Source organism: Nerophis ophidion, linkage group LG09 (genome assembly GCF_033978795.1).
Source record: "Nerophis ophidion isolate RoL-2023_Sa linkage group LG09, RoL_Noph_v1.0, whole genome shotgun sequence".
Taxonomy (NCBI): Eukaryota; Metazoa; Chordata; class Actinopteri; order Syngnathiformes; family Syngnathidae; genus Nerophis; species Nerophis ophidion.
Genome location: NC_084619.1, coordinates 26,505,747 through 26,513,845, shown reverse-complemented (window position 1 = coordinate 26,513,845; position 8,099 = coordinate 26,505,747).

Here is an 8,099-nt window from a genome sequence, read left to right as displayed (position 1 = left end):
TTTTTAAACTCATATACCTTTTTTACCTTTTAATTCCTTCCTCTTCTTTCCTGACAATTAAAATCAATGTTCAAGTATTTTTTTTATTGTAAAGAATAATAAATACATTTTAATTGAATTCTTCATTTTAGCTTCTGTTTTTTCGACAAATAATATTTTTTAAATATTTCTTTAAACTTATTATGATTAAAATTCAAAAAAATTATTCTGGCAAATCTAGAAAATCTGTAGAATCAAATTTAAATCTTATTTCAAAGTCTTTTGAATTTATTTTAAAATTTTTGTTCTGGAAAATCTAGAAGAAACAATATTTGTCTTTGTTAGAAATATAGCTTGTTACAATTTGTTATATATTCCAACAAAATGCAGATTGGATTTTAACTTATTTAAAACATGTCATCAAAATTCTAAAATTAATCTTAATCAGGAAAAATTACTAATGATGTTCCATAAATTCTTCTCTTAATTTTCGTCGGTTGAATTTTGAATTTAAAAAAATTGAAATTGAAGATAAACTATGTTTCAAAATTAAATTTAATTTTTTTTACTGTTTTCTCCTCTTTTAAACCGTTCAATTAAATGTTTTTTTGATCATTTATTCTCTACAAAAAACTTTCCGTAAAGGAAAAAAAATGTACGATGGAATGACAGACAGAATTTTTTTTAAATATATATAGATTTATTTATTAAAGGTAAATTGAGCAAATTGGCTATTTCTGGCAATTCATTTAAGTGTGTATCAAACTGGTAGCCCTTCGCATTAATCAGTACCCAAGAAGTTGCTCTTGGTTTCAAATAGATTGGTGACCCCTGGTATAGAGGGAAGTATACAAGGTATCAATATTAAAATATTAAATTGGGTAGAAATTGACTTGGTGTTTGGACATTGTAAAAAAAAAAAAGTGTGTTTTTACCATCCATGGACAGGAAAAGGTAACCATTTTAATGTCATTTAGAAACGTTGTGTGTAGTCACCCCTGAAAAAAGCTGCGACCAGAGCAGCAGTTTTATCAGAACAATAATTATTTTTTTCATTTAAAGTTGTTCTTGGACAGAAAGAAAATGTTTTATTTCCTTTGTGTCTTTTCCATGGTGGCACATATCCGCTATGACATCACAAAAGCGTGCCTGGCCTGTAATGAATCTGACAAAATATTTATCCATCTTTGAAGTTGTCAGCTTTCCCCCAATAGCTTCTTATTGATATGATGCAAGATGGAGCTGTGAATCAAAACCTTGCGAGACAAACCATCTGGAATTTCAGGTCAATGACGTGACCACAAGGTAGCTAAGCAGAGATAAGATGAATATGAGTATGAAGTTGTACAACATCAACGTTTACTTTCAGCGATACCTTGACCTCAGCCTTTAGGGAAACATGGCAGTCATTTCCCATAATAGCAATTAGTTTTTGAGTAATCCATGATAATGTTAAAAGTTAAAGTAACAATGATTGTCACACACGAGTCACGGCAAAATTATTCTCTGCATTTGATCCATCACCCTTGATCACCCCCTGGGAGGTGAGGGGAGCAGTGAGCAGCAGCGGTGGCCTCGCCCGGAAATAATTTATTTGGTGATTTTAAGGCCTAGTGAAATGAGATTTTGTTATTTAAACGGGAATAGCAGGTCTATTCTCTGTGTCATACTTGATCATTTTGCGATAGTGCCATATTTTTGCTGTGAAATGATTTTGTAGAGAACATCGACGATAATGTTTGCAACTTTTGGTCGCTAATAGAAAAGCCCTGCCTTTACTGGAAGTATGTGCGCGTGACGTCACGAGTTGCAGGGCTCCACACATATTCACATTGTTTATAATGGGGGCACCAGCAGTAAGAGCAATTCGGACCGAGAAAGCGACAATTTCCCTATTGATTTGAGCGAGGATGAAAGATTTGTGAATTAGGATATCGATAGTGAAGGACTAGAAAAAAGAAAGAAAAGCGACGGCTACGGGCGGCGGCAGTGTGAGCGTTTCAGATGTAACTAGACACATTTACTAGGATAATCCTGGAAGATCCCTTATCTGCTTATTGTTTTAATAGTGTTTTAGTGAGATTTGAAAGATTGTAAGGACATACCTCGAGGTCGAATGGCTGCGGTGAACACGAAGTGTCTCAGAGAGAAGCCGAGAAGTCAAGCTCACAGCTACCTTTTAAACAGCTGCTGCAGGATGACGAATAATCCAATGATTTATCCGGTAAGATATATATCACAATTTCCCCATCCAAAAACATGCTGGTTGACGTAGAGAAAACATGTTCGCTTGACCGCTCTGTGTTAAAGCTTCACAACAAACAAAGAAACACCGGCTATGTCTCGGTGCCAAAGACAGCTGCAATCCATCGCTTTCCACCAACAGCATTTTGCTTTATGGTCTCCATTATTAAATGAACAAAGTGCAAAAGATTCAGCAACAGAGATGTCCAAAATACTGTGTCATTTTGCGGTTAAAGCAGACGACTTTTAGCCGCGAGTGGTGCAGCTGCTAATATTTCCTGAAAGTCCGTGACGTCACGCGTACCCGTCATCATTCCGTGACGTTTTCAGCAAGAAACTCGCGGGAAATTTAAAATTGCAATTTAGTAAACTAAACCGGCCATATTGGCATGTGTTGCAATGTTAATATTTCATCATTGATATATAAACTATCAGACTGCGTGGTCGGTAGTAGTGGGTTTCAGTAGGCCTTTAACCCCCAATTCCAACCCTTGATACTGAGTGCCAAGCAGGGAGGTAATGGGTCCCATTTTTATAGTCTTTGGTATGACTCGACCGGGGTTTGAACTCACAACCTACCAATCTCAGGGCGGACACTCCAACCACTAGGCAACTGAGTAGCTACTAGGCCAATGAGTGGATAACTAACTATACTTGAAACCCCCCTTTTCCATTGCCGGACTCAATAAGTCTTAGTGTGATGTCATCTACAGAACTGATATGAAATGGTTAACATTACGAGCAAAAAAGATATAAAAGAATCACCATTTTTGGACTTTCCTGTTTTTCCATTTCCTCTTCCATAGACACCATAGTCTGTGTTTCCTCATGCTCTTTCAGCATTTCCTCAAGCATCTCGGGGGAAAAAATTCAGTAGGAGAGGATGCAAAATACCAGCAGATTTGGTCTGCTCTTTGTCTTTTTTTCTATAAATTCTGACTCTGTCTTTCTCCCCTCGAGGGTGCTCAAGATTTTTAGAATCGAAATTTAGCTTTAAATGTTTAACAGCCAAACTGCGACCAACACTCTTTCCTCGGAACCATAATCATTAAAATGATGGCTGCAAAATACACTCCTCTCGCTTGGTCCATCCCACTTGTTCGACAGAAAAAACTTAAACCCATTACAATGACTTACACTGCGTGAGTGCTACACACTTCCACCAAGCTGGTGAGGTGAAACACCATTAAAACGCATATACGGTATATTGACTCAACGGTCAGGGGTTTTTTTTTTTGTTCCGGAAGAGAGACAACAAAATTTCCTTTTTGGACCCGTGGGGAAGGCCAAATTACACAGATTCAAACATTCCCAGCATGAGCTGGGTGGCGAGCCAAGCAGAACCATCCTGCAGTGTTCGAGAGGGACCCCCCATTTCCTTCCTCCACAAACAACGCAGTAGGACAGACTAAAAAACTGAAAACAGACCACTGAACAGACACACAAAAATGGCTTTAACAACTAAATTGGGACAGTCGGTTTTCTGTATATTTTTGCCCGCTTTTTATTTTTATCAATTTCTCTGAAGTTTACAATTGACCTGTTATGATATTGTCAAATTGTTTAATACATGTTGTCGTTATTGAAGTTCAGTTATACTAGCTCTTAAAAATCATAACATCTTCTGGTCCTGGTCCATTGAAAGCTACTGACCATACTTACTTGTGCTCTAATCATGTTACTATAGTAGGGTTACACCTGCGATGAGGTGGCGACTTGTCCAGGGTGTACCCCGCCTTCCGCCCGATTATAGCTCAGATAGGCACCAGCGCCTCCCGCGACACCAAAGGGAATACGCGGTAGAAAATGGATGAATGGGATAGAAGGGTTACACTTACCAAACTCATGTATACATCAAAAATATTGATCAAGCTTGCACTTTTCCGTTTATGTGGATGTTGGTGCATTATTTTACAAAAATCATTGATTTACCGTACATTGTTATAGTGAAAGAAAAACAACTCATATTTGGTCTTCCAATGTGGATCTTTTTACCGTGTGAAACAAGGAGATATGTTTCCTCATCATATTACGCATTGTTCATACACACTTAACCCAGCTCCAGTCGCTCAAAGTGATTGGTGCCTGGGGAGCAGTCAGCCACAATTCAAACATGTTGTCTTTTTGGGGATCATAAGATTGCCCCATGCCCTGATCCTGGAGAGGAAATCAATCAATAAGAATATTTGTCCATCATAAGAACCTGTCATGACAAATCATGCAACAACATTTGCATGAGCAGCAAATGAAACGCACTCTCCCATAATGTATTCTCTATATTTAAACATAAATGTTACGTTGGGAAGGCATGGCTGCGATGGTCGTGTTCGCTCCAATGCAGAAAGACAAGCAGGAGCAGCGTGCAGGTAGGATTGAGTTTTAATTATGTATGACAAAAATACAAAAGCTCAGACGCTAAACAAGCGTGGAGCAAAAATCAAATTGTAACCAGGGGTGAAGAGCTAGGAATTCTAGAGTGCGGAAAAACACTTGAGCGTGGCGAAAAACAAGACGAAACGTAAATGTACCGAAAGCGAGCATTGACCCAGCAACTAGGAGGACTGCAAACTTTAAAGGGGAGTGATTAACCAAAACACCTGGTGGGACACTAATTACTAAACAAGGGCAGGTGTGGAGAATTAGTGCCCATTGAAACCAACAGTAAACGAAAAGAAAGAGGATGCAGCCAGGACACAGAATAAAACATAGGAAAAAAGGTACTAAACATAAATCACGCCATGACCCAAGTAATGGATCATGACAATATAACTAATAATATAAGTTATAGCTATGTTTTGTACGACAGCCAGAATGAATGCTGGACTTAATAACATTTGAATAAATGGTACTGCACTCAAAAATATCTTGGGGGTTATGATAGAAACTCTACTGACTTGGAAACCACATGTTAAAGCAGTACCGTCTAAATTGGCTAAGGGTGTTTCCATCAAAATTCACTAAGAACGATTTACTTAGCTCTTTTTATTGCCGTATTTCCAGTATTGCGCTGAAGTTTGGGGGCACACCGACATGGACACTATAGAACCGCTATTTAAAGGCCTACTGAAATGAGAATTTTCTTATTTAAACGGGGATAGCTGGTCCATTCTATGTGTCATACTTAATCATTTCGCGATATTGCCATATTTTTGCTGAAAGGAATTAGTAGAGAACATCGACGATAAAGTTTGCAACTGTTGGTGCTGATAAAAAAGCCTCGCCTTTACCGGAAGACGCAGACGATGATGCCACAAGGGTGAGGGCTCCTCACGCCCTCACATTGTTTATAATGGGAGCCTCCAGCAGCAAGAGCTATTCGGACCGAGAAAACACCGATTTTCCCATTAATTTGAGCGAGGATGAAAGATTCGTGGATGATGATATTGATAGTGAAAGAACTAGAAAAATAAATAAATAATAAAATAAAATAAAAAGTCACGACTCCGGGCGGCGGCAGAGTGAGCGTTTCAGATGTAATTAGACACATTTACTAGGATAATTCTGGAAGATCCCTTGTGTGCTTCTTGTTTTAATAGTGTTTTAGTGAGATTGTAAAGACATACCTCGAGGTCGGATGGCTGCGGTGAACACGCAGTGTCTCAGAGAGAAGCTGAGGAGCCAAGCTCACAGCTGCCTTTTAAACAGCTACTGCAGGAAGATGAATAATCCAATGATGTCTCCGGTAAGATATATATCACAATTTTCCCATCCAAAAACATGCTGGTTGATGTAGAGAAACATGTTCGCTTGACCGCTCTGTGTTAAAAACTAAGAAACACCGGCTGTGTTTCGGTGCTAAAGACAGCTGCAATACACCGCTTTCCACCAACAGCATCATTCTTTATAGTCTCCATTATTAATTGAACACATTGCAAAAGATTCAGCAACACAGATGTCCAAATTACTGTGTAATTATGCGATGAAAAGAGACGACTTTTAGCCGTAAGTGGTGCTGAGCTAATATTTCCTGACATTCCACGACGTTTTCAACAAGAAACTCCGCTGGAAATTTAAAATTGCAATTTAGTCAACTAAACCGGCCGTATTGGCATGTGTTGTAATGTTAATATTTCCATCCATCCATCCATCCATCATCTTCCGCTTATCCGAGGTCGGGTCGCGGGGGCAGCAGCCTAAGCAGGGAAGCCCAGACTTCCCTATCCCCAGCCACTTCGTCTAGCTCTTCCCGGGGGATCCCGAGGCGTTCCCAGGCCAGCCGGGAGACATAGTCTTTCCAACGTGTCCTGGGTCTTCCCCGTGGCCTCCTACCGGTTGGACGTGCCCTAAACACCTCCCTAGGGAGGCGTTCGGGTGGCATCCTGACCAGATGCCCGAACCACCTCATCTGGCTCCTCTCGATGTGGAGGAGCAGCGGCTTTACGTTGAGCTCCTCCCGGATGGCAGAGCTTCTCACCCTATCTCTAAGGGAGAGCCCCGCCACCCGGCGGAGGAAACTCATTTCGGCCGCTTGTACCCGTGATCTTATCCTTTCGGTCATGACCCAAAGCTCATGACCATAGGTGAGGATGGGAACGTAGATCGACCGGTAAATTGAGAGCTTTGCCTTCCGGCTCAGCTCCTTCTTCACCACAACGGATCGATACAACGTCCGCATTACTGAAGACGCCGCACCGACCCGCCTGTCGATCTCACGATCCACTCTTCCCCCACTCGTGAACAAGACTCCTAGGTACTTGAACTCCTCCACTTGGGGCAGGGTCTCCTCCCCAACCCGGAGATGGCACTCCACCCTTTTCCGGGCGAGAACCATGGACTCGGACTTGGAGGTGCTGATTCTCATTCCGGTCGCTTCACACTCGGCTGCGAACCGATCCAGTGAGAGCTGAAGATCCCGGCCAGATGAAGCCATCAGGACTACATCATCTGCAAAAAGCAGAGACCTAATCCCGTGGCCACCAAACCGGAACCCCTCAACGCCTTGACTGCGCCTAGAAATTCTGTCCATAAAAGTTATGAACAGAATCGGTGACAAAGGACAGCCTTGGCGGAGTCCAACCTTCACTGGAAAAGTGTCCGACTTACTGCCAGCAATGCGGACCAAGCTCTGACACTGATCATACAGGGAGCGGACCGCCACAATCAGACAGTCCGATACCCCATACTCTCTGAGCACTCCCCACAGGACTTCCCGAGGTACACGGTCGAATGCCTTCTCCAAGTCCACAAAGCACATGTAGACTGGTTGGGCAAACTCCCATGCACCCTCAAGAACCCTGCCGAGAGTATAGAGCTGGTCCACAGTTCCACGACCAGGACGAAAACCACACTGTTCCTCCTGAATCCGAGGTTCGACTATCCGGCGAAGCCTCCTCTCCAGTACACCTGAATAAACCTTACCGGGAAGGCTGAGGAGTGTGATCCCACGATAGTTGGAACACACCCTCCGGTCCCCCTTCTTATTTCATCATTGATATATAAACTATCAGACTGCGTGGTCGGTAGTAATGGGTTTCAGTAGGCCTTTAAGCTACAGAAAAAGGCAATTCGAATTATACATTATGTCCCCAATGATCTGTTCATAATGAGTAATTGTCTTAAACTATACGATATAATCCAATACACTAACTTTCAAGTTATGTTCATGGCCTGACAAAGGGCTCTACCAGCAAATATACAGTCTGTTTTCACTCAGGGATGGTCCACATGAACTCAGAGGTGGTCTGAAATTCAAACATTACATGATAAATTCCACATTCAAGGCTCAACCGTTATCTATAGCGGGGGTGAAAATGAGGGACAATGTGAGCGGAGAAATTAAACTGTTTTCTAGCCCAAGAGTGTTCAACCTTGCGGTAAAAAATGTGTTGTTGGGAAACCATCAAAAACATGACTAATTGTTTGTACTATCTCAACTG